Here is a 20528-nt window from a genome sequence, read left to right as displayed (position 1 = left end):
AGGGATAGGTGTGTGTGGCTTCTTCCTTTCAAGGGCTGGGCACGGGCAAGCCTATAATTAGCCGTTAGTGCCAGTGGCACTTCTGCCTGACACCTTGAGTCACTGTGGGCTCTTTGTTCCTGTCTTCCTTCGATAGCTCAGCTGGTAGAGCGGAGGACTGTAGGTTTAATTCTCCTGGGAATCCTTAGGTCGCTGGTTCAACTCCGGCTCGAAGGAACTGGCTTTTGTTTCCTTTGTTGCACGCTCTTCTTTAGCGCTCCCACTCTGCCCATTGCCCTGTTTTACTCCATTCGTGCGAGACAGGCCGATGGAAATCTGCTGCATTTAAAGCACCACTTGCCACTACTTTCCTCTACCACACCTGCTTCCAAGGATCTAGGCCACGGTTTACGCCTTCCTAGGCAGAGTTCCTTTTTCTTCGCCCTCCCGCACTCACAGCGTAGACATGGAGCTATCGATGTCAGGCTTCGGAAGTGCCATTTGTCACCCTGGTAGCGGGGCGCCTCTGTCATAAAATGGACTGGCCGAAGCTATGTCCCCAAGTTGTCCTCGGTGTTTTTTGCGTGGGGCAGAGGTGCCGGGGGGACTTAGTTTCTGGTGGCAGGCAGGGAGGAGGAGAACGTAGGGGGAAAAGAAAAGGCCCTTTAGTCGCTGAGAGTCCCTTGTCCTTCAGGCTCAACCGATCGTGTGCGCTGCTGACGGCGGGCTATCATGGTTGTAGCAACGTGTGCGTTTCCATGGTTTGCTCTCCCTTTGTCCATGGTTCCTCTGCGTCATAAAGGTCATTTTATGGAGGAGTGTGAGGGCGCGGTTCCATTTCTTTCCTTTTGGGGCTTTGGTCCATCACATTTGTAGAGCTGGGATTTCTTCTGGGGCAACCGTGATTGCAGAGAGCGTGTAAAAGGCTTCTGGCGGAGAATTGCTAGAAGCGCGATCTGGCGGAATTTCTGTCAAGGAGCTGCCAGGCTATCCGTAGATTATCTGAAGCTTTGCTGTCCTTGGCCTGTGCACGGAATAGGCGGGCAGGGAGGCAACTCGTCCCCTTTACTTGGCAGTTTTTGCTCTTCTTGTTGTCATGAAGGGAGGCGTTAGGTATGTGTGGGTGTGCAAGGCACGGGCGTGTGTGACTTTCTCTGACGGTCTCTGGACAGGTGTATTTTGTTTAAAGGCAAGAAAGGGAAGCAGCGTTGTTTGCTATGTCACGTGTCCTTGCTGAGTGGAGGTCCTTTCCAAGGTGCTGGGCAAGCGTAAAGGTAATTTGTTTTGCGGGGTGAAGAGCTCTCTGGAGGGGGTTTGCGCTGAGTTGACAGCAGGTGGCGGAGGGGGTGGGGCACCTTGGAGGTAGAGGGGGAATTAGCTCAAATGGTAGAGCGCTCGCTTAGCATGTGAGAGGTAGCGGGATCGATACCCGCATTCTCCAAGCTGCTGCTGTTGGTGCAGCTGCTCTTTCCCTCCCATCGCTCTCTTTTTTTCATCCCCACCCGCTTGCACCCACATACACCCTTGACGTCTGCGCAGAAAGGAGCGTTCCGGTCCACTCTGGGCTTTGCGGCAAGCCTTTTGTCCTCAGGCAGCCAAAGGGGCAGCTTCTCTTTCAGGAGCGTGTGTGTCTGAGTTCTTTTCTTTTGGGAGTCTCTTTGTGTTTGTTTTTCCTGAGGGAGGCGTGGGAGGCCGAGTCGGGTGTGAAAGGGTGGGAGTGGGAATGTGTCAATTATTGACGAAGGGGAAGGGAAATGGGCTGAGAAAAAGTTGTGTTTTCAAAGGCCCCTTTCGAGCCAGGCAGGACGCTCCGGCGTCGGAGGGGTTTTCCCTTGCACCACCGTCCCTATTCTGGGTGGGAATCAGGGCTGGGGTCCCAGCGGTGTGCTGCGCGTGCTTGTGGGTCAGCGGGAGGAGGCGACGTCCCGGCTAGCAGGCAGGGCTAGCGTCGCGCCCCCGGCGTTCCGTTCTTCCCTTGCGGCGTTGTCTTCGTGCCGTGCCTGTTAGGGAGCCTCTGAGCGGTATATGTGTGCGGGCTTCCCGTTGGGTGAATTGAGGGTAGACTAGGCGGCTACCCAGCAACCAGGGCAGCCGTGAGGATGAAGGGATAGGTGTGTGTGGCTTCTTCCTTTCAAGGGCTGGGCACGGGCAAGCCTATAATTAGCCGTTAGTGCCAGTGGCACTTCTGCCTGACACCTTGAGTCACTGTGGGCTCTTTGTTCCTGTCTTCCTTCGATAGCTCAGCTGGTAGAGCGGAGGACTGTAGGTTTAATTCTCCTGGGAATCCTTAGGTCGCTGGTTCAACTCCGGCTCGAAGGAACTGGCTTTTGTTTCCTTTGTTGCACGCTCTTCTTTAGCGCTCCCACTCTGCCCATTGCCCTGTTTTACTCCATTCGTGCGAGACAGGCCGATGGAAATCTGCTGCATTTAAAGCACCACTTGCCACTACTTTCCTCTACCACACCTGCTTCCAAGGATCTAGGCCACGGTTTACGCCTTCCTAGGCAGAGTTCCTTTTTCTTCGCCCTCCCGCACTCACAGCGTAGACATGGAGCTATCGATGTCAGGCTTCGGAAGTGCCATTTGTCACCCTGGTAGCGGGGCGCCTCTGTCATAAAATGGACTGGCCGAAGCTATGTCCCCAAGCTGTCCTCGGTGTTTTTTGCGTGGGGCAGAGGTGCCGGGGGGACTTAGTTTCTGGTGGCAGGCAGGGAGGAGGAGAACATAGGGGGAAAAGAAAAGGCCCTTTAGTCGCTGAGAGTCCCTTGTCCTTCAGGCTCAACCGATCGTGTGCGCTGCTGACGGCGGGCTATTCTGCTCATGGTTGTAGCAACGTGTGCGTTTGCATGGTTTGCTCTCCCTTTGTCCATGGTTCCTCTGCGTCATAAAGGTCATTTTATGGAGGAGTGTGAGGGCGCGGTTCCATTTCTTTCCTTTTGGGGCTTTGGTCCATCACATTTGTAGAGCTGGGATTTCTTCTGGGGCAACCGTGATTGCAGAGAGTGTGTAAAAGGCTTCTGGCGGAGAATTGCTAGAAGCGCGATCTGGCGGAATTTCTGTCAAGGAGCTGCCGGGCTATCCGTAGATTATCTGAAGCTTTGCTGTCCTTGGCCTGTGCACGGAATAGGCGGGCAGGGAGGCAACTCGTCCCCTTTACTTGGCAGTTTTTGCTCTTCTTGTTGTCATGAAGGGAGGCGTTAGGTATGTGTGGGTGTGCAAGGCACGGGCGTGTGTGACTTTCTCTGACGGTCTCTGGACAGGTGTATTTTGTTTAAAGGCAAGAAAGGGAAGCAGCGTTGTTTGCTATGTCACGTGTCCTTGCTGAGTGGAGGTCCTTTCCAAGGTGCTGGGCAAGCGTAAAGGTAATTTGTTTTGCGGGGTGAAGAGCTCTCTGGAGGGGGTTTGCGCTGAGTTGACAGCAGGTGGCGGAGGGGGTGGGGCACCTTGGAGGTAGAGGGGGAATTAGCTCAAATGGTAGAGCGCTCGCTTAGCATGTGAGAGGTAGCGGGATCGATACCCGCATTCTCCAAGCTGCTGCTGTTGGTGCAGCTGCTCTTTCCCTCCCATCGCTCTCTTTTTTTCATCCCCACCCGCTTGCACCCACATACACCCTTGACGTCTGCGCAGAAAGGAGCGTTCCGGTCCACTCTGGGCTTTGCGGCAAGCCTTTTGTCCTCAGGCAGCCAAAGGGGCAGCTTCTCTTTCAGGAGCGTGTGTGTCTGAGTTCTTTTCTTTTGGGAGTCTCTTTGTGTTTGTTTTTCCTGAGGGAGGCGTGGGAGGCCGAGTCGGGTGTGAAAGGGTGGGAGTGGGAATGTGTCAATTATTGACGAAGGGGAAGGGAAATGGGCTGAGAAAAAGTTGTGTTTTCAAAGGCCCCTTTCGAGCCAGGCAGGACGCTCCGGCGTCGGAGGGGTTTTCCCTTGCACCACCGTCCCTATTCTGGGTGGGAATCAGGGCTGGGGTCCCAGCGGTGTGCTGCGCGTGCTTGTGGGTCAGCGGGAGGAGGCGACGTCCCGGCTAGCAGGCAGGGCTAGCGTCGCGCCCCCGGCGTTCCGTTCTTCCCTTGCGGCGTTGTCTTCGTGCCGTGCCTGTTAGGGAGCCTCTGAGCGGTATATGTGTGCGGGCTTCCCGTTGGGTGAATTGAGGGTAGACTAGGCGGCTACCCAGCAACCAGGGCAGCCGTGAGGATGAAGGGATAGGTGTGTGTGGCTTCTTCCTTTCAAGGGCTGGGCACGGGCAAGCCTATAATTAGCCATTAGTGCCAGTGGCACTTCTGCCTGACACCTTGAGTCACTGTGGGCTCTTTGTTCCTGTCTTCCTTCGATAGCTCAGCTGGTAGAGCGGAGGACTGTAGGTTTAATTCTCCTGGGAATCCTTAGGTCGCTGGTTCAACTCCGGCTCGAAGGAACTGGCTTTTGTTTCCTTTGTTGCACGCTCTTCTTTAGCGCTCCCACTCTGCCCATTGCCCTGTTTTACTCCATTCGTGCGAGACAGGCCGATGGAAATCTGCTGCATTTAAAGCACCACTTGCCACTACTTTCCTCTACCACACCTGCTTCCAAGGATCTAGGCCACGGTTTACGCCTTCCTAGGCAGAGTTCCTTTTTCTTCGCCCTCCCGCACTCACAGCGTAGACATGGAGCTATCGATGTCAGGCTTCGGAAGTGCCATTTGTCACCCTGGTAGCGGGGCGCCTCTGTCATAAAATGGACTGGCCGAAGCTATGTCCCCAAGCTGTCCTCGGTGTTTTTTGCGTGGGGCAGAGGTGCCGGGGGGACTTAGTTTCTGGTGGCAGGCAGGGAGGAGGAGAACATAGGGGGAAAAGAAAAGGCCCTTTAGTCGCTGAGAGTCCCTTGTCCTTCAGGCTCAACCGATCGTGTGCGCTGCTGACGGCGGGCTATTCTGCTCATGGTTGTAGCAACGTGTGCGTTTGCATGGTTTGCTCTCCCTTTGTCCATGGTTCCTCTGCGTCATAAAGGTCATTTTATGGAGGAGTGTGAGGGCGCGGTTCCATTTCTTTCCTTTTGGGGCTTTGGTCCATCACATTTGTAGAGCTGGGATTTCTTCTGGGGCAACCGTGATTGCAGAGAGTGTGTAAAAGGCTTCTGGCGGAAAATTGCTAGAAGCGCGATCTGGCGGAATTTCTGTCAAGGAGCTGCCGGGCTATCCGTAGATTATCTGAAGCTTTGCTGTCCTTGGCCTGTGCACGGAATAGGCGGGCAGGGAGGCAACTCGTCCCCTTTACTTGGCAGTTTTTGCTCTTCTTGTTGTCATGAAGGGAGGCGTTAGGTATGTGTGGGTGTGCAAGGCACGGGCGTGTGTGACTTTCTCTGACGGTCTCTGGACAGGTTTATTTTGTTTAAAGGCAAGAAAGGGAAGCAGCGTTGTTTGCTATGTCACGTGTCCTTGCTGAGTGGAGGTCCTTTCCAAGGTGCTGGGCAAGCGTAAAGGTAATTTGTTTTGCGGGGTGAAGAGCTCTCTGGAGGGGGTTTGCGCTGAGTTGACAGCAGGTGGCGGAGGGGGTGGGGCACCTTGGAGGTAGAGGGGGAATTAGCTCAAATGGTAGAGCGCTCGCTTAGCATGTGAGAGGTAGCGGGATCGATACCCGCATTCTCCAAGCTGCTGCTGTTGGTGCAGCTGCTCTTTCCCTCCCATCGCTCTCTTTTTTTCATCCCCACCCGCTTGCACCCACATACACCCTTGACGTCTGCGCAGAAAGGAGCGTTCCGGTCCACTCTGGGCTTTGCGGCAAGCCTTTTGTCCTCAGGCAGCCAAAGGGGCAGCTTCTCTTTCAGGAGCGTGTGTGTCTGAGTTCTTTTCTTTTGGGAGTCTCTTTGTGTTTGTTTTTCCTGAGGGAGGCGTGGGAGGCCGAGTCGGGTGTGAAAGGGTGGGAGTGGGAATGTGTCAATTATTGACGAAGGGGAAGGGAAATGGGCTGAGAAAAAGTTGTGTTTTCAAAGGCCCCTTTCGAGCCAGGCAGGACGCTCCGGCGTCGGAGGGGTTTTCCCTTGCACCACCGTCCCTATTCTGGGTGGGAATCAGGGCTGGGGTCCCAGCGGTGTGCTGCGCGTGCTTGTGGGTCAGCGGGAGGAGGCGACGTCCCGGCTAGCAGGCAGGGCTAGCGTCGCGCCCCCGGCGTTCCGTTCTTCCCTTGCGGCGTTGTCTTCGTGCCGTGCCTGTTAGGGAGCCTCTGAGCGGTATATGTGTGCGGGCTTCCCGTTGGGTGAATTGAGGGTAGACTAGGCGGCTACCCAGCAACCAGGGCAGCCGTGAGGATGAAGGGATAGGTGTGTGTGGCTTCTTCCTTTCAAGGGCTGGGCACGGGCAAGCCTATAATTAGCCGTTAGTGCCAGTGGCACTTCTGCCTGACACCTTGAGTCACTGTGGGCTCTTTGTTCCTGTCTTCCTTCGATAGCTCAGCTGGTAGAGCGGAGGACTGTAGGTTTAATTCTCCTGGGAATCCTTAGGTCGCTGGTTCAACTCCGGCTCGAAGGAACTGGCTTTTGTTTCCTTTGTTGCACGCTCTTCTTTAGCGCTCCCACTCTGCCCATTGCCCTGTTTTACTCCATTCGTGCGAGACAGGCCGATGGAAATCTGCTGCATTTAAAGCACCACTTGCCACTACTTTCCTCTACCACACCTGCTTCCAAGGATCTAGGCCACGGTTTACGCCTTCCTAGGCAGAGTTCCTTTTTCTTCGCCCTCCCGCACTCACAGCGTAGACATGGAGCTATCGATGTCAGGCTTCGGAAGTGCCATTTGTCACCCTGGTAGCGGGGCGCCTCTGTCATAAAATGGACTGGCCGAAGCTATGTCCCCAAGCTGTCCTCGGTGTTTTTTGCGTGGGGCAGAGGTGCCGGGGGGACTTAGTTTCTGGTGGCAGGCAGGGAGGAGGAGAACATAGGGGGAAAAGAAAAGGCCCTTTAGTCGCTGAGAGTCCCTTGTCCTTCAGGCTCAACCGATCGTGTGCGCTGCTGACGGCGGGCTATTCTGCTCATGGTTGTAGCAACGTGTGCGTTTGCATGGTTTGCTCTCCCTTTGTCCATGGTTCCTCTGCGTCATATAGGTCATTTTATGGAGGAGTGTGAGGGCGCAGTTCCATTTCTTTCCTTTTGGGGCTTTGGTCCATCACATTTGTAGAGCTGGGACTTCTTCTGGGGCAACCGTGATTGCAGAGAGTGTGTAAAAGGCTTCTGGCGGAAAATTGCTAGAAGCGCGATCTGGCGGAATTTCTGTCAAGGAGCTGCCGGGCTATCCGTAGATTATCTGAAGCTTTGCTGTCCTTGGCCTGTGCACGGAATAGGCGGGCAGGGAGGCAACTCGTCCCCTTTACTTGGCAGTTTTTGCTCTTCTTGTTGTCATGAAGGGAGGCGTTAGGTATGTGTGGGTGTGCAAGGCACGGGCGTGTGTGACTTTCTCTGACGGTCTCTGGACAGGTTTATTTTGTTTAAAGGCAAGAAAGGGAAGCAGCGTTGTTTGCTATGTCACGTGTCCTTGCTGAGTGGAGGTCCTTTCCAAGGTGCTGGGCAAGCGTAAAGGTAATTTGTTTTGCGGGGTGAAGAGCTCTCTGGAGGGGGTTTGCGCTGAGTTGACAGCAGGTGGCGGAGGGGTTGGGGCACCTTGGAGGTAGAGGGGGAATTAGCTCAAATGGTAGAGCGCTCGCTTAGCATGTGAGAGGTAGCGGGATCGATACCCGCATTCTCCAAGCTGCTGCTGTTGGTGCAGCTGCTCTTTCCCTCCCATCGCTCTCTTTTTTTCATCCCCACCCGCTTGCACCCACATACACCCTTGACGTCTGCGCAGAAAGGAGCGTTCCGGTCCACTCTGGGGTTTGCGGCAAGCCTTTTGTCCTCAGGCAGCCAAAGGGGCAGCTTCTCTTTCAGGAGCGTGTGTGTCTGAGTTCTTTTCTTTTGGGAGTCTCTTTGTGTTTGTTTTTCCTGAGGGAGGCGTGGGAGGCCGAGTCGGGTGTGAAAGGGTGGGAGTGGGAATGTGTCAATTATTGACGAAGGGGAAGGGAAATGGGCTGAGAAAAAGTTGTGTTTTCAAAGGCCCCTTTCGAGCCAGGCAGGACGCTCCGGCGTCGGAGGGGTTTTCCCTTGCACCACCGTCCCTATTCTGGGTGGGAATCAGGGCTGGGGTCCCAGCGGTGTGCTGCGCGTGCTTGTGGGTCAGCGGGAGGAGGCGGCGTCCCGGCTAGCAGGCAGGGCTAGCGTCGTGCCCCCGGCGTTCCGTTCTTCCCTTGCGGCGTTGTCTTCGTGCCGTGCCTGTTAGGGAGCCTTTGAGCGGTATATGTGTGCGGGCTTCCCGTTGGGTGAATTGAGGGTAGACTAGGCGGCTACCCAGCAACCGGGGCAGCCGTGAGGATGAAGGGATAGGTGTGTGTGGCTTCTTCCTTTCAAGGGCTGGGCACGGGCAAGCCTATAATTAGCCGTTAGTGCCAGTGGCACTTCTGCCTGACACCTTGAGTCACTGTGGGCTCTTTGTTCCTGTCTTCCTTCGATAGCTCAGCTGGTAGAGCGGAGGACTGTAGGTTTAATTCTCCTGGGAATCCTTAGGTCGCTGGTTCAACTCCGGCTCGAAGGAACTGGCTTTTGTTTCCTTTGTTGCACGCTCTTCTTTAGCGCTCCCACTCTGCCCATTGCCCTGTTTTACTCCATTCGTGCGAGACAGGCCGATGGAAATCTGCTGCATTTAAAGCACCACTTGCCACTACTTTCCTCTACCACACCTGCTTCCAAGGATCTAGGCCACGGTTTACGCCTTCCTAGGCAGAGTTCCTTTTTCTTCGCCCTCCCGCACTCACAGCGTAGACATGGAGCTATCGATGTCAGGCTTCGGAAGTGCCATTTGTCACCCTGGTAGCGGGGCGCCTCTGTCATAAAATGGACTGGCCGAAGCTATGTCCCCAAGTTGTCCTCGGTGTTTTTTGCGTGGGGCAGAGGTGCCGGGGGGACTTAGTTTCTGGTGGCAGGCAGGGAGGAGGAGAACGTAGGGGGAAAAGAAAAGGCCCTTTAGTCGCTGAGAGTCCCTTGTCCTTCAGGCTCAACCGATCGTGTGCGCTGCTGACGGCGGGCTATCATGGTTGTAGCAACGTGTGCGTTTGCATGGTTTGCTCTCCCTTTGTCCATGGTTCCTCTGCGTCATAAAGGTCATTTTATGGAGGAGTGTGAGGGCGCGGTTCCATTTCTTTCCTTTTGGGGCTTTGGTCCATCACATTTGTAGAGCTGGGATTTCTTCTGGGGCAACCGTGATTGCAGAGAGCGTGTAAAAGGCTTCTGGCGGAGAATTGCTAGAAGCGCGATCTGGCGGAATTTCTGTCAAGGAGCTGCCGGGCTATCCGTAGATTATCTGAAGCTTTGCTGTCCTTGGCCTGTGCACGGAATAGGCGGGCAGGGAGGCAACTCGTCCCCTTTACTTGGCAGTTTTTGCTCTTCTTGTTGTCATGAAGGGAGGCGTTAGGTATGTGTGGGTGTGCAAGGCACGGGCGTGTGTGACTTTCTCTGACGGTCTCTGGACAGGTGTATTTTGTTTAAAGGCAAGAAAGGGAAGCAGCGTTGTTTGCTATGTCACGTGTCCTTGCTGAGTGGAGGTCCTTTCCAAGGTGCTGGGCAAGCGTAAAGGTAATTTGTTTTGCGGGGTGAAGAGCTCTCTGGAGGGGGTTTGCGCTGAGTTGACAGCAGGTGGCGGAGGGGGTGGGGCACCTTGGAGGTAGAGGGGGAATTAGCTCAAATGGTAGAGCGCTCGCTTAGCATGTGAGAGGTAGCGGGATCGATACCCGCATTCTCCAAGCTGCTGCTGTTGGTGCAGCTGCTCTTTCCCTCCCATCGCTCTCTTTTTTTCATCCCCACCCGCTTGCACCCACATACACCCTTGACGTCTGCGCAGAAAGGAGCGTTCCGGTCCACTCTGGGCTTTGCGGCAAGCCTTTTGTCCTCAGGCAGCCAAAGGGGCAGCTTCTCTTTCAGGAGCGTGTGTGTCTGAGTTCTTTTCTTTTGGGAGTCTCTTTGTGTTTGTTTTTCCTGAGGGAGGCGTGGGAGGCCGAGTCGGGTGTGAAAGGGTGGGAGTGGGAATGTGTCAATTATTGACGAAGGGGAAGGGAAATGGGCTGAGAAAAAGTTGTGTTTTCAAAGGCCCCTTTCGAGCCAGGCAGGACGCTCCGGCGTCGGAGGGGTTTTCCCTTGCACCACCGTCCCTATTCTGGGTGGGAATCAGGGCTGGGGTCCCAGCGGTGTGCTGCGCGTGCTTGTGGGTCAGCGGGAGGAGGCGGCGTCCCGGCTAGCAGGCAGGGCTAGCGTCGCGCCCCCGGCGTTCCGTTCTTCCCTTGCGGCGTTGTCTTCGTGCCGTGCCTGTTAGGGAGCCTCTGAGCGGTATATGTGTGCGGGCTTCCCGTTGGGTGAATTGAGGGTAGACTAGGCGGCTACCCAGCAACCAGGGCAGCCGTGAGGATGAAGGGATAGGTGTGTGTGGCTTCTTCCTTTCAAGGGCTGGGCACGGGCAAGCCTATAATTAGCCGTTAGTGCCAGTGGCACTTCTGCCTGACACCTTGAGTCACTGTGGGCTCTTTGTTCCTGTCTTCCTTCGATAGCTCAGCTGGTAGAGCGGAGGACTGTAGGTTTAATTCTCCTGGGAATCCTTAGGTCGCTGGTTCAACTCCGGCTCGAAGGAACTGGCTTTTGTTTCCTTTGTTGCACGCTCTTCTTTAGCGCTCCCACTCTGCCCATTGCCCTGTTTTACTCCATTCGTGCGAGACAGGCCGATGGAAATCTGCTGCATTTAAAGCACCACTTGCCACTACTTTCCTCTACCACACCTGCTTCCAAGGATCTAGGCCACGGTTTACGCCTTCCTAGGCAGAGTTCCTTTTTCTTCGCCCTCCCGCACTCACAGCGTAGACATGGAGCTATCGATGTCAGGCTTCGGAAGTGCCATTTGTCACCCTGGTAGCGGGGCGCCTCTGTCATAAAATGGACTGGCCGAAGCTATGTCCCCAAGCTGTCCTCGGTGTTTTTTGCGTGGGGCAGAGGTGCCGGGGGGACTTAGTTTCTGGTGGCAGGCAGGGAGGAGGAGAACATAGGGGGAAAAGAAAAGGCCCTTTAGTCGCTGAGAGTCCCTTGTCCTTCAGGCTCAACCGATCGTGTGCGCTGCTGACGGCGGGCTATTCTGCTCATGGTTGTAGCAACGTGTGCGTTTGCATGGTTTGCTCTCCCTTTGTCCATGGTTCCTCTGCGTCATAAAGGTCATTTTATGGAGGAGTGTGAGGGCGCGGTTCCATTTCTTTCCTTTTGGGGCTTTGGTCCATCACATTTGTAGAGCTGGGATTTCTTCTGGGGCAACCGTGATTGCAGAGAGTGTGTAAAAGGCTTCTGGCGGAGAATTGCTAGAAGCGCGATCTGGCGGAATTTCTGTCAAGGAGCTGCCGGGCTATCCGTAGATTATCTGAAGCTTTGCTGTCCTTGGCCTGTGCACGGAATAGGCGGGCAGGGAGGCAACTCATCCCCTTTACTTGGCAGTTTTTGCTCTTCTTGTTGTCATGAAGGGAGGCGTTAGGTATGTGTGGGTGTGCAAGGCACGGGCGTGTGTGACTTTCTCTGACGGTCTCTGGACAGGTGTATTTTGTTTAAAGGCAAGAAAGGGAAGCAGCGTTGTTTGCTATGTCACGTGTCCTTGCTGAGTGGAGGTCCTTTCCAAGGTGCTGGGCAAGCGTAAAGGTAATTTGTTTTGCGGGGTGAAGAGCTCTCTGGAGGGGGTTTGCGCTGAGTTGACAGCAGGTGGCGGAGGGGGTGGGGCACCTTGGAGGTAGAGGGGGAATTAGCTCAAATGGTAGAGCGCTCGCTTAGCATGTGAGAGGTAGCGGGATCGATACCCGCATTCTCCAAGCTGCTGCTGTTGGTGCAGCTGCTCTTTCCCTCCCATCGCTCTCTTTTTTTCATCCCCACCCGCTTGCACCCACATACACCCTTGACGTCTGCGCAGAAAGGAGCGTTCCGGTCCACTCTGGGCTTTGCGGCAAGCCTTTTGTCCTCAGGCAGCCAAAGGGGCAGCTTCTCTTTCAGGAGCGTGTGTGTCTGAGTTCTTTTCTTTTGGGAGTCTCTTTGTGTTTGTTTTTCCTGAGGGAGGCGTGGGAGGCCGAGTCGGGTGTGAAAGGGTGGGAGTGGGAATGTGTCAATTATTGACGAAGGGGAAGGGAAATGGGCTGAGAAAAAGTTGTGTTTTCAAAGGCCCCTTTCGAGCCAGGCAGGACGCTCCGGCGTCGGAGGGGTTTTCCCTTGCACCACCGTCCCTATTCTGGGTGGGAATCAGGGCTGGGGTCCCAGCGGTGTGCTGCGCGTGCTTGTGGGTCAGCGGGAGGAGGCGGCGTCCCGGCTAGCAGGCAGGGCTAGCGTCGCGCCCCCGGCGTTCCGTTCTTCCCTTGCGGCGTTGTCTTCGTGCCGTGCCTGTTAGGGAGCCTCTGAGCGGTATATGTGTGCGGGCTTCCCGTTGGGTGAATTGAGGGTAGACTAGGCGGCTACCCAGCAACCAGGGCAGCCGTGAGGATGAAGGGATAGGTGTGTGTGGCTTCTTCCTTTCAAGGGCTGGGCACGGGCAAGCCTATAATTAGCCGTTAGTGCCAGTGGCACTTCTGCCTGACACCTTGAGTCACTGTGGGCTCTTTGTTCCTGTCTTCCTTCGATAGCTCAGCTGGTAGAGCGGAGGACTGTAGGTTTAATTCTCCTGGGAATCCTTAGGTCGCTGGTTCAACTCCGGCTCGAAGGAACTGGCTTTTGTTTCCTTTGTTGCACGCTCTTCTTTAGCGCTCCCACTCTGCCCATTGCCCTGTTTTACTCCATTCGTGCGAGACAGGCCGATGGAAATCTGCTGCATTTAAAGCACCACTTGCCACTACTTTCCTCTACCACACCTGCTTCCAAGGATCTAGGCCACGGTTTACGCCTTCCTAGGCAGAGTTCCTTTTTCTTCGCCCTCCCGCACTCACAGCGTAGACATGGAGCTATCGATGTCAGGCTTCGGAAGTGCCATTTGTCACCCTGGTAGCGGGGCGCCTCTGTCATAAAATGGACTGGCCGAAGCTATGTCCCCAAGCTGTCCTCGGTGTTTTTTGCGTGGGGCAGAGGTGCCGGGGGGACTTAGTTTCTGGTGGCAGGCAGGGAGGAGGAGAACATAGGGGGAAAAGAAAAGGCCCTTTAGTCGCTGAGAGTCCCTTGTCCTTCAGGCTCAACCGATCGTTTGCGCTGCTGACGGCGGGCTATTCTGCTCATGGTTGTAGCAACGTGTGCGTTTGCATGGTTTGCTCTCCCTTTGTCCATGGTTCCTCTGCGTCATAAAGGTCATTTTATGGAGGAGTGTGAGGGCGCGGTTCCATTTCTTTCCTTTTGGGGCTTTGGTCCATCACATTTGTAGAGCTGGGATTTCTTCTGGGGCAACCGTGATTGCAGAGAGTGTGTAAAAGGCTTCTGGCGGAGAATTGCTAGAAGCGCGATCTGGCGGAATTTCTGTCAAGGAGCTGCCGGGCTATCTGTAGATTATCTGAAGCTTTGCTGTCCTTGGCCTGTGCACGGAATAGGCGGGCAGGGAGGCAACTCGTCCCCTTTACTTGGCAGTTTTTGCTCTTCTTGTTGTCATGAAGGGAGGCGTTAGGTATGTGTGGGTGTGCAAGGCACGGGCGTGTGTGACTTTCTCTGACGGTCTCTGGACAGGTGTATTTTGTTTAAAGGCAAGAAAGGGAAGCAGCGTTGTTTGCTATGTCACGTGTCCTTGCTGAGTGGAGGTCCTTTCCAAGGTGCTGGGCAAGCGTAAAGGTAATTTGTTTTGCGGGGTGAAGAGCTCTCTGGAGGGGGTTTGCGCTGAGTTGACAGCAGGTGGCGGAGGGGGTGGGGCACCTTGGAGGTAGAGGGGGAATTAGCTCAAATGGTAGAGCGCTCGCTTAGCATGTGAGAGGTAGCGGGATCGATACCCGCATTCTCCAAGCTGCTGCTGTTGGTGCAGCTGCTCTTTCCCTCCCATCGCTCTCTTTTTTTCATCCCCACCCGCTTGCACCCACATACACCCTTGACGTCTGCGCAGAAAGGAGCGTTCCGGTCCACTCTGGGCTTTGCGGCAAGCCTTTTGTCCTCAGGCAGCCAAAGGGGCAGCTTCTCTTTCAGGAGCGTGTGTGTCTGAGTTCTTTTCTTTTGGGAGTCTCTTTGTGTTTGTTTTTCCTGAGGGAGGCGTGGGAGGCCGAGTCGGGTGTGAAAGGGTGGGAGTGGGAATGTGTCAATTATTGTCGAAGGGGAAGGGAAATGGGCTGAGAAAAAGTTGTGTTTTCAAAGGCCCCTTTCGAGCCAGGCAGGACGCTCCGGCGTCGGAGGGGTTTTCCCTTGCACCACCGTCCCTATTCTGGGTGGGAATCAGGGCTGGGGTCCCAGCGGTGTGCTGCGCATGCTTGTGGGTCAGCGGGAGGAGGCGGCGTCCCGGCTAGCAGGCAGGGCTAGCGTCGCGCCCCCGGCGTTCCGTTCTTCCCTTGCGGCGTTGTCTTCGTGCCGTGCCTGTTCGGGAGCCTTTGAGCGGTATATGTGTGCGGGCTTCCCGTTGGGTGAATTGAGGGTAGACTAGGCGGTTACCCAGCAACCAGGGCAGCCGTGAGGATGAAGGGATAGGTGTGTGTGGCTTCTTCCTTTCAAGGGCTGGGCACGGGCAAGCCTATAATTAGCCGTTAGTGCCAGTGGCACTTCTGCCTGACACCTTGAGTCACTGTGGGCTCTTTGTTCCTGTCTTCCTTCGATAGCTCAGCTGGTAGAGCGGAGGACTGTAGGTTTAATTCTCCTGGGAATCCTTAGGTCGCTGGTTCAACTCCGGCTCGAAGGAACTGGCTTTTGTTTCCTTTGTTGCACGCTCTTCTTTAGCGCTCCCACTCTGCCCATTGCCCTGTTTTACTCCATTCGTGCGAGACAGGCCGATGGAAATCTGCTGCATTTAAAGCACCACTTGCCACTACTTTCCTCTACCACACCTGCTTCCAAGGATCTAGGCCACGGTTTACGCCTTCCTAGGCAGAGTTCCTTTTTCTTCGCCCTCCCGCACTCACAGCGTAGACATGGAGCTATCGATGTCAGGCTTCGGAAGTGCCATTTGTCACCCTGGTAGCGGGGCGCCTCTGTCATAAAATGGACTGGCCGAAGCTATGTCCCCAAGCTGTCCTCGGTGTTTTTTGCGTGGGGCAGAGGTGCCGGGGGGACTTAGTTTCTGGTGGCAGGCAGGGAGGAGGAGAACGTAGGGGGAAAAGAAAAGGCCCTTTAGTCGCTGAGAGTCCCTTGTCCTACAGGCTCAACCGATCGTGTGCGCTGCTGACGGCGGGCTATCATGGTTGTAGCAACGTGTGCGTTTCCATGGTTTGCTCTCCCTTTGTCCATGGTTCCTCTGCGTCATAAAGGTCATTTTATGGAGGAGTGTGAGGGCGCGGTTCCATTTCTTTCCTTTTGGGGCTTTGGTCCATCACATTTGTAGAGCTGGGATTTCTTCTGGGGCAACCGTGATTGCAGAGAGTGTGTAAAAGGCTTCTGGCGGAGAATTGCTAGAAGCGCGATCTGGCGGAATTTCTGTCAAGGAGCTGCCGGGCTATCCGTAGATTATCTGAAGCTTTGCTGTCCTTGGCCTGTGCACGGAATAGGCGGGCAGGGAGGCAACTCATCCCCTTTACTTGGCAGTTTTTGCTCTTCTTGTTGTCATGAAGGGAGGCGTTAGGTATGTGTGGGTGTGCAAGGCACGGGCGTGTGTGACTTTCTCTGACGGTCTCTGGACAGGTGTATTTTGTTTAAAGGCAAGAAAGGGAAGCAGCGTTGTTTGCTATGTCACGTGTCCTTGCTGAGTGGAGGTCCTTTCCAAGGTGCTGGGCAAGCGTAAAGGTAATTTGTTTTGCGGGGTGAAGAGCTCTCTGGAGGGGGTTTGCGCTGAGTTGACAGCAGGTGGCGGAGGGGGTGGGGCACCTTGGAGGTAGAGGGGGAATTAGCTCAAATGGTAGAGCGCTCGCTTAGCATGTGAGAGGTAGCGGGATCGATACCCGCATTCTCCAAGCTGCTGCTGTTGGTGCAGCTGCTCTTTCCCTCCCATCGCTCTCTTTTTTTCATCCCCACCCGCTTGCACCCACATACACCCTTGACGTCTGCGCAGAAAGGAGCGTTCCGGTCCACTCTGGGCTTTGCGGGAAGCCTTTTGTCCTCAGGCAGCTGAAGCGGTATCTGAGTCCCTTGTCCTTCAGTCTCAGCCTGATCCGGCCTTTGGGAAAATAGCATCCTTTATGTTCCTCTGTGCTCCATAATGTTAATACAGATATGCGCTTGATCTGAATATGGCATAACTGAGATATGTTTTATGCAAGATCGGACATGTGAGGTATCACTGGAAAGGTTATGACATTCTGAATAGTATTATCCATTCTATTTATGTATCATTTTTGTATGACTAGTTAGGATTATTCACTTGGTAACAATTACTACCGTTTTTTCACCTGGGGAGTGCCCACCACACAGATGCAATTAGTCTGGATTGGGACGTTAGGGAGAATAATAGGAATTTGAGGATAATAGGACCTTAATAATAGGAGTTTGAGGATAGTGACCTTCGTCCTTCCTTAGAAGTTTCCTAGTATGCTTCTAAGGGCATGTCTACACTTTCAGAGTTACAGCACCGACAATTACAGTGCCGCTCAGACAGCGCCGAAGGAAAACCGCTGTTGTGTGTTCACACTGACAGCTGCCTGTGCAATAGCATGTTCAGACTTGTGGCACTTGTGGCACTGTTCGGAGCGGTGCACTCTGGGAAGCTACCCCACAGAACACCTCTTTCTCTTTTGCCGTTAAGATTTGTGGGAAGGCGGAAGGGGTCAAGGGGCATCCTGGGTCCTGTTCCAATGCCCCGTGATACATTGTTTCTCATCCCAGCAATCCCTGTGCTTCCGTTTGCATTTGGTAACATATTTCAACGGTTTGTGTACTGCACGCCCTGCCCTGTCTCTTTCGGGCTGCAGGAATGGACCCCGAGCTGCTGACCAGTATACTGTTCATACTGACCAACACCTCATGAATGGCAGCGGAGTTATTCCTTAAACTACAAACGAAAGAGGTGTCCGACATGGATCTTGCCACGTGGAGTAGCTACGACGTGAGATTGCTTGTGGCATTCATGGAGGTGCTGACCATGGTGGAATGCCGCTTTTGGGCTTGGGAAACAAGCACTGAGTGGTGGGATCACATCGTGCTGCACGTCTGGGATGACAAGCAGTGGCTGTTGAACTTTCACATGAGAAAAGCCACAATCATGGGACTGTGTGATGAGCTCGCCCCAGCTCTGCGGTGCAAAGACACAAAAATGAGAGCTGCCCTGTCACTGGAGAAGCGCATGGCAATTGCACTGTGGAAGCTGGCTACTCCAGACTGCTACCGGTCGGTCACTAACCAGTTCGAAGTGGGAAAGTTGACCTTTGGACTCGTGTTGATGGAAGTGTGCAGGGCCATTAATTGCATCCTGCTCTGGAAGGCTGTGACTCTGGGCAACGTGTGTGACATTGTGGATGCCTTTGCACAAATGGGCTTCCCTAACTGCGGAGGGGCGATCAATGGCACGTACATTCCAATTCTGGCACCAAACCACCTAGCCACTCAGTACACTAATCAGAAGGGGTAATTCTCAATGGTTCTCCAGGTGCTTGTGGATCACCGTGGGCATTTCACAGAAATTAATACAGGCTGGTCTGGAAAGGTGCATGACTCATGCATCTTTCGTAACACTGGCCTATTCAAGAAGCTGCAAGCAGGGACTTTCGTCCCAGACCAGAAGATCAGTGTAGGGGAAGTCGAAATGCCCAAAGTGATCCTGGGAGACCCCACCTACCTCTTAATGCTGTGGCTCATGAAGCCATACATGGGGCAACTTGACAGCAGCAAGGAGCAGTTCAACAACAGGCTGAGCAAGTGCAGAATGACTGTGAAGTGTGCATTTGGCCATTTAAAAGCCCACTGGCAATGCTTGTATGGGAAGTTGGACATGGCCAATGGTTATATTCCTGTGGTTATAGCCGTGTGCTGTATGCTCCATAATATTTGTGAAAGGAAGGGTGAAAGCTTCACTGAGGGCTGGACCGCAGAGGCTTAGTGCCTAGAGGCTGAGTTTCAACAGTCAGAGACCAGGGTTATTAAAGGGGCACAGCACGGGGCCATAAATAAAGATCAGGGATTCTTTGAGGCAGCAATTTGAAGCTGAAAGCAACTAATATTTGTTGCTGTGCTTGGGATGGCAGTGCTTGTAATGCTAGGAGGTGATTCATAGAATCATAGAATATCAGAGTTGGAAGGGACCTCTGGAGGTCATCTAGTCCAACCCCCTACCCAGAGCAGGACCAATCCCCAACTAAATAATCCCAGCCAGGGCTTTGTCAAGCCTGACCTTAAAAACTTCTAAGGAAGGGGATTCCACCACCTCCCTAGGTAATGCATTCCAGTGTTTCACCACCCTCCTAGTGAAAAAGTTTTTCCTAATATCCAACCTAAACCTCCCCCACTGCAACTTGAGACCATTACTCCTTGTCCTGTCATCTGGTATCACTGAGAATAGTCTAGATCCATCCTCTTTGGAACCCCCTTTCAGGTAGTTGAAAGCAGCTATCAAATCCCCCCTCATTCTTCTCTTCCGCAGCCTGAACAATCCCAGTTCCCTCAGCCTCTCCTCATAAGTCATGTGTTCCAGACCCCTAATCATTTTTGTTGCCCTTCGCTGGACTCTCTCCAATTTATCCACATCCTTCTTGTACTGTGGGGCCCAAAACTGGACACAGTACTCCAGATGAGGCCTCACCAATGTCGAATAGAGGGGAACGATCACATCCCTCGATCTGCTGGCAATGCCCCTACTTATACACCCCAAAATGCCATTGGCCTTCTTGGCAACAAGGGCACACTGTTGACTCATATCTAGCTTCTTGTCCACTGTAACCCCTAGGTCCTTCTCTGCAGAACTTCTGCCTAGCCATTCGGTCCCTTGTCTGTAGTGGTACATTGGATTCTTCCGTCCTAAGTGCAGGACTCTGCACTTGTCCTTGTTGAACCTCATCAGATTTCTTTTGGCCCAATCCTCCAATTTGTCTAGGTCCCTCTGTATCCTATCCCTACCCTCCAGCGTATCTACCACTCCTCCCAGTTTAGTGTCATCCGCAAACTTGCTGAGGGTGCAATCCACACCATGCTCCAGATCATTTATGAAGATATTGAACAAAACTGGCCCGAGGACTGACCCTTGGGGCACTCCGCTAGATACTGCCTGCCAACTAGACATGGAGCCATTGATCACTACCTGTTGAGCCCGACAATCTAGCCAACTTTCTACCCACCTTGTAGTGCATCCATCCAGCCCATACTTCTTTAACTTGCTTATAAGAATACTGTGGGAGACCGTGTCAAAAGCTTTGCTAAAGTCAAGGAATAACACATCCACTGCTTTCCCTTCATCCACAGAACCAGTTATCTCATCATAGAAGGCAATTAGATTAGTCAGGCATGACTTTCCCTTGGTGAATCCATGCTGACTGTTCCTGATCACTTTCCTCTCCTCTAAGTGCTTCAGAATTGATTCCTTGAGGACCTGCTTCATGATTTTTCCAGGGACTGAGGTGAGACTGACTGGCCTGTAGTTCCCAGGATCCTCCTTCTTCCCTTTTTTAAAGATTGGCACTACATTAGCCTTTTTCCAGTCTTCCGGGACTTCCCCCGATGGCCATGAGTTTTCAAAGATAATGGCCAATGGCTCTGCAATCACATCCGACAATTCTTTTAACACTCTCGGATGCAGCACATCTGGCCCCATGGACTTGTGCACGTCCAGCTTTTCTAAATAGTCCTGAACCACTTCTTTCTCCACAGAGGGCTGGCCACCTCCTCCCCATGCTGTGCTGCCCAGTGCAGTAGTCTGGGAGCTGACCCTGTTCGTGAAGACAGAGGCAAAAAAAGCATTGAGTATGTAAGCAGTGTCAGGATGAGCTCCACCCTGACATCTGGTGGTGAGGTGTGGCAAGTTGTGGAAAAGAACTTCAGGGGCCGATCTCATTTGCATAGGCACACCCACCACGCCTAGAATGAGACCATAGCTGCCCAAATGGTCACTTTGGCTGCTGTGGGATCCCCAGTGTCTCTGTTATTGGGGCAGGAAGAATAAATTGTTATTACCCTGATTATGGGAACTGTGCTTGGAACTGAACATGGCCTTTTGTTATGATGGAGGGATTCACCATCAACTAAGTAGCACTCGCTAGGCAAGGGTCATGGGTTCCAAAACTGTGTGAATGGAGAGAGGCTGGGGACAAGTATTAATACTTGGTGGTATGGGCCCCTTGGTGAGGGCCTTACATGCTAATTGCACTTCCTCCTCTCTCCACTGTGGAATATCAGAGCTAATTTTGATTTCATTAGAAGTCTAGTTATAGGCTGCTGAGCTCATTTTGGGCTAACAGTGCACCAGCACTGGGGCGCCCCCTACTACAAGCTGAATTCACCTAAGAGCTGAAATCACTGAGTGTTGTGTTAAGTAGT

At 53.6% G+C, this 20528-nt stretch overlaps 16 non-coding genes across 16 annotated transcripts; all 16 read left to right on the top strand.

The window, feature by feature from the left end:
* The first annotated feature begins 126 nt into the window (after positions 1-126).
* Positions 127-216, top strand: TRNAY-GUA (transfer RNA tyrosine (anticodon GUA)). Its single transcript is given in 2 exon segments — positions 127-163; positions 181-216. It is a non-coding gene; the product is annotated as a tRNA-Tyr (tRNA).
* A 1131-nt stretch (positions 217-1347) lies between these two features.
* Positions 1348-1420, top strand: TRNAA-AGC (transfer RNA alanine (anticodon AGC)). Its single transcript has one exon. It is a non-coding gene; the product is annotated as a tRNA-Ala (tRNA).
* Positions 1421-2208: 788 nt separating this feature from the next.
* On the top strand, positions 2209-2298 carry TRNAY-GUA (transfer RNA tyrosine (anticodon GUA)). The gene is given in 2 exon segments: positions 2209-2245; positions 2263-2298. It is a non-coding gene; the product is annotated as a tRNA-Tyr (tRNA).
* A 1137-nt stretch (positions 2299-3435) lies between these two features.
* On the top strand, positions 3436-3508 carry TRNAA-AGC (transfer RNA alanine (anticodon AGC)). Its single transcript has one exon. It is a non-coding gene; the product is annotated as a tRNA-Ala (tRNA).
* Positions 3509-4296: 788 nt separating this feature from the next.
* TRNAY-GUA (transfer RNA tyrosine (anticodon GUA)) lies at positions 4297-4386 on the top strand. The gene is given in 2 exon segments: positions 4297-4333; positions 4351-4386. It is a non-coding gene; the product is annotated as a tRNA-Tyr (tRNA).
* A 1137-nt stretch (positions 4387-5523) lies between these two features.
* Positions 5524-5596, top strand: TRNAA-AGC (transfer RNA alanine (anticodon AGC)). Its single transcript has one exon. It is a non-coding gene; the product is annotated as a tRNA-Ala (tRNA).
* Positions 5597-6384: 788 nt separating this feature from the next.
* Positions 6385-6474, top strand: TRNAY-GUA (transfer RNA tyrosine (anticodon GUA)). Its single transcript is given in 2 exon segments — positions 6385-6421; positions 6439-6474. It is a non-coding gene; the product is annotated as a tRNA-Tyr (tRNA).
* Positions 6475-7611: 1137 nt separating this feature from the next.
* TRNAA-AGC (transfer RNA alanine (anticodon AGC)) lies at positions 7612-7684 on the top strand. The gene has a single exon. It is a non-coding gene; the product is annotated as a tRNA-Ala (tRNA).
* A 788-nt stretch (positions 7685-8472) lies between these two features.
* Positions 8473-8562, top strand: TRNAY-GUA (transfer RNA tyrosine (anticodon GUA)). The gene is given in 2 exon segments: positions 8473-8509; positions 8527-8562. It is a non-coding gene; the product is annotated as a tRNA-Tyr (tRNA).
* Positions 8563-9693: 1131 nt separating this feature from the next.
* TRNAA-AGC (transfer RNA alanine (anticodon AGC)) lies at positions 9694-9766 on the top strand. Its single transcript has one exon. It is a non-coding gene; the product is annotated as a tRNA-Ala (tRNA).
* Positions 9767-10554: 788 nt separating this feature from the next.
* TRNAY-GUA (transfer RNA tyrosine (anticodon GUA)) lies at positions 10555-10644 on the top strand. Its single transcript is given in 2 exon segments — positions 10555-10591; positions 10609-10644. It is a non-coding gene; the product is annotated as a tRNA-Tyr (tRNA).
* A 1137-nt stretch (positions 10645-11781) lies between these two features.
* On the top strand, positions 11782-11854 carry TRNAA-AGC (transfer RNA alanine (anticodon AGC)). Its single transcript has one exon. It is a non-coding gene; the product is annotated as a tRNA-Ala (tRNA).
* A 788-nt stretch (positions 11855-12642) lies between these two features.
* Positions 12643-12732, top strand: TRNAY-GUA (transfer RNA tyrosine (anticodon GUA)). The gene is given in 2 exon segments: positions 12643-12679; positions 12697-12732. It is a non-coding gene; the product is annotated as a tRNA-Tyr (tRNA).
* Positions 12733-13869: 1137 nt separating this feature from the next.
* Positions 13870-13942, top strand: TRNAA-AGC (transfer RNA alanine (anticodon AGC)). Its single transcript has one exon. It is a non-coding gene; the product is annotated as a tRNA-Ala (tRNA).
* Positions 13943-14730: 788 nt separating this feature from the next.
* Positions 14731-14820, top strand: TRNAY-GUA (transfer RNA tyrosine (anticodon GUA)). The gene is given in 2 exon segments: positions 14731-14767; positions 14785-14820. It is a non-coding gene; the product is annotated as a tRNA-Tyr (tRNA).
* Positions 14821-15951: 1131 nt separating this feature from the next.
* TRNAA-AGC (transfer RNA alanine (anticodon AGC)) lies at positions 15952-16024 on the top strand. Its single transcript has one exon. It is a non-coding gene; the product is annotated as a tRNA-Ala (tRNA).
* The last annotated feature ends 4504 nt before the right edge of the window (positions 16025-20528 follow it).

This window comes from Lepidochelys kempii, chromosome 2, assembly GCF_965140285.1.
Source record: "Lepidochelys kempii isolate rLepKem1 chromosome 2, rLepKem1.hap1, whole genome shotgun sequence".
Classification (NCBI taxonomy): domain Eukaryota; kingdom Metazoa; phylum Chordata; order Testudines; family Cheloniidae; genus Lepidochelys; species Lepidochelys kempii.
This window is presented reverse-complemented; position numbering and strand designations above follow the sequence as displayed.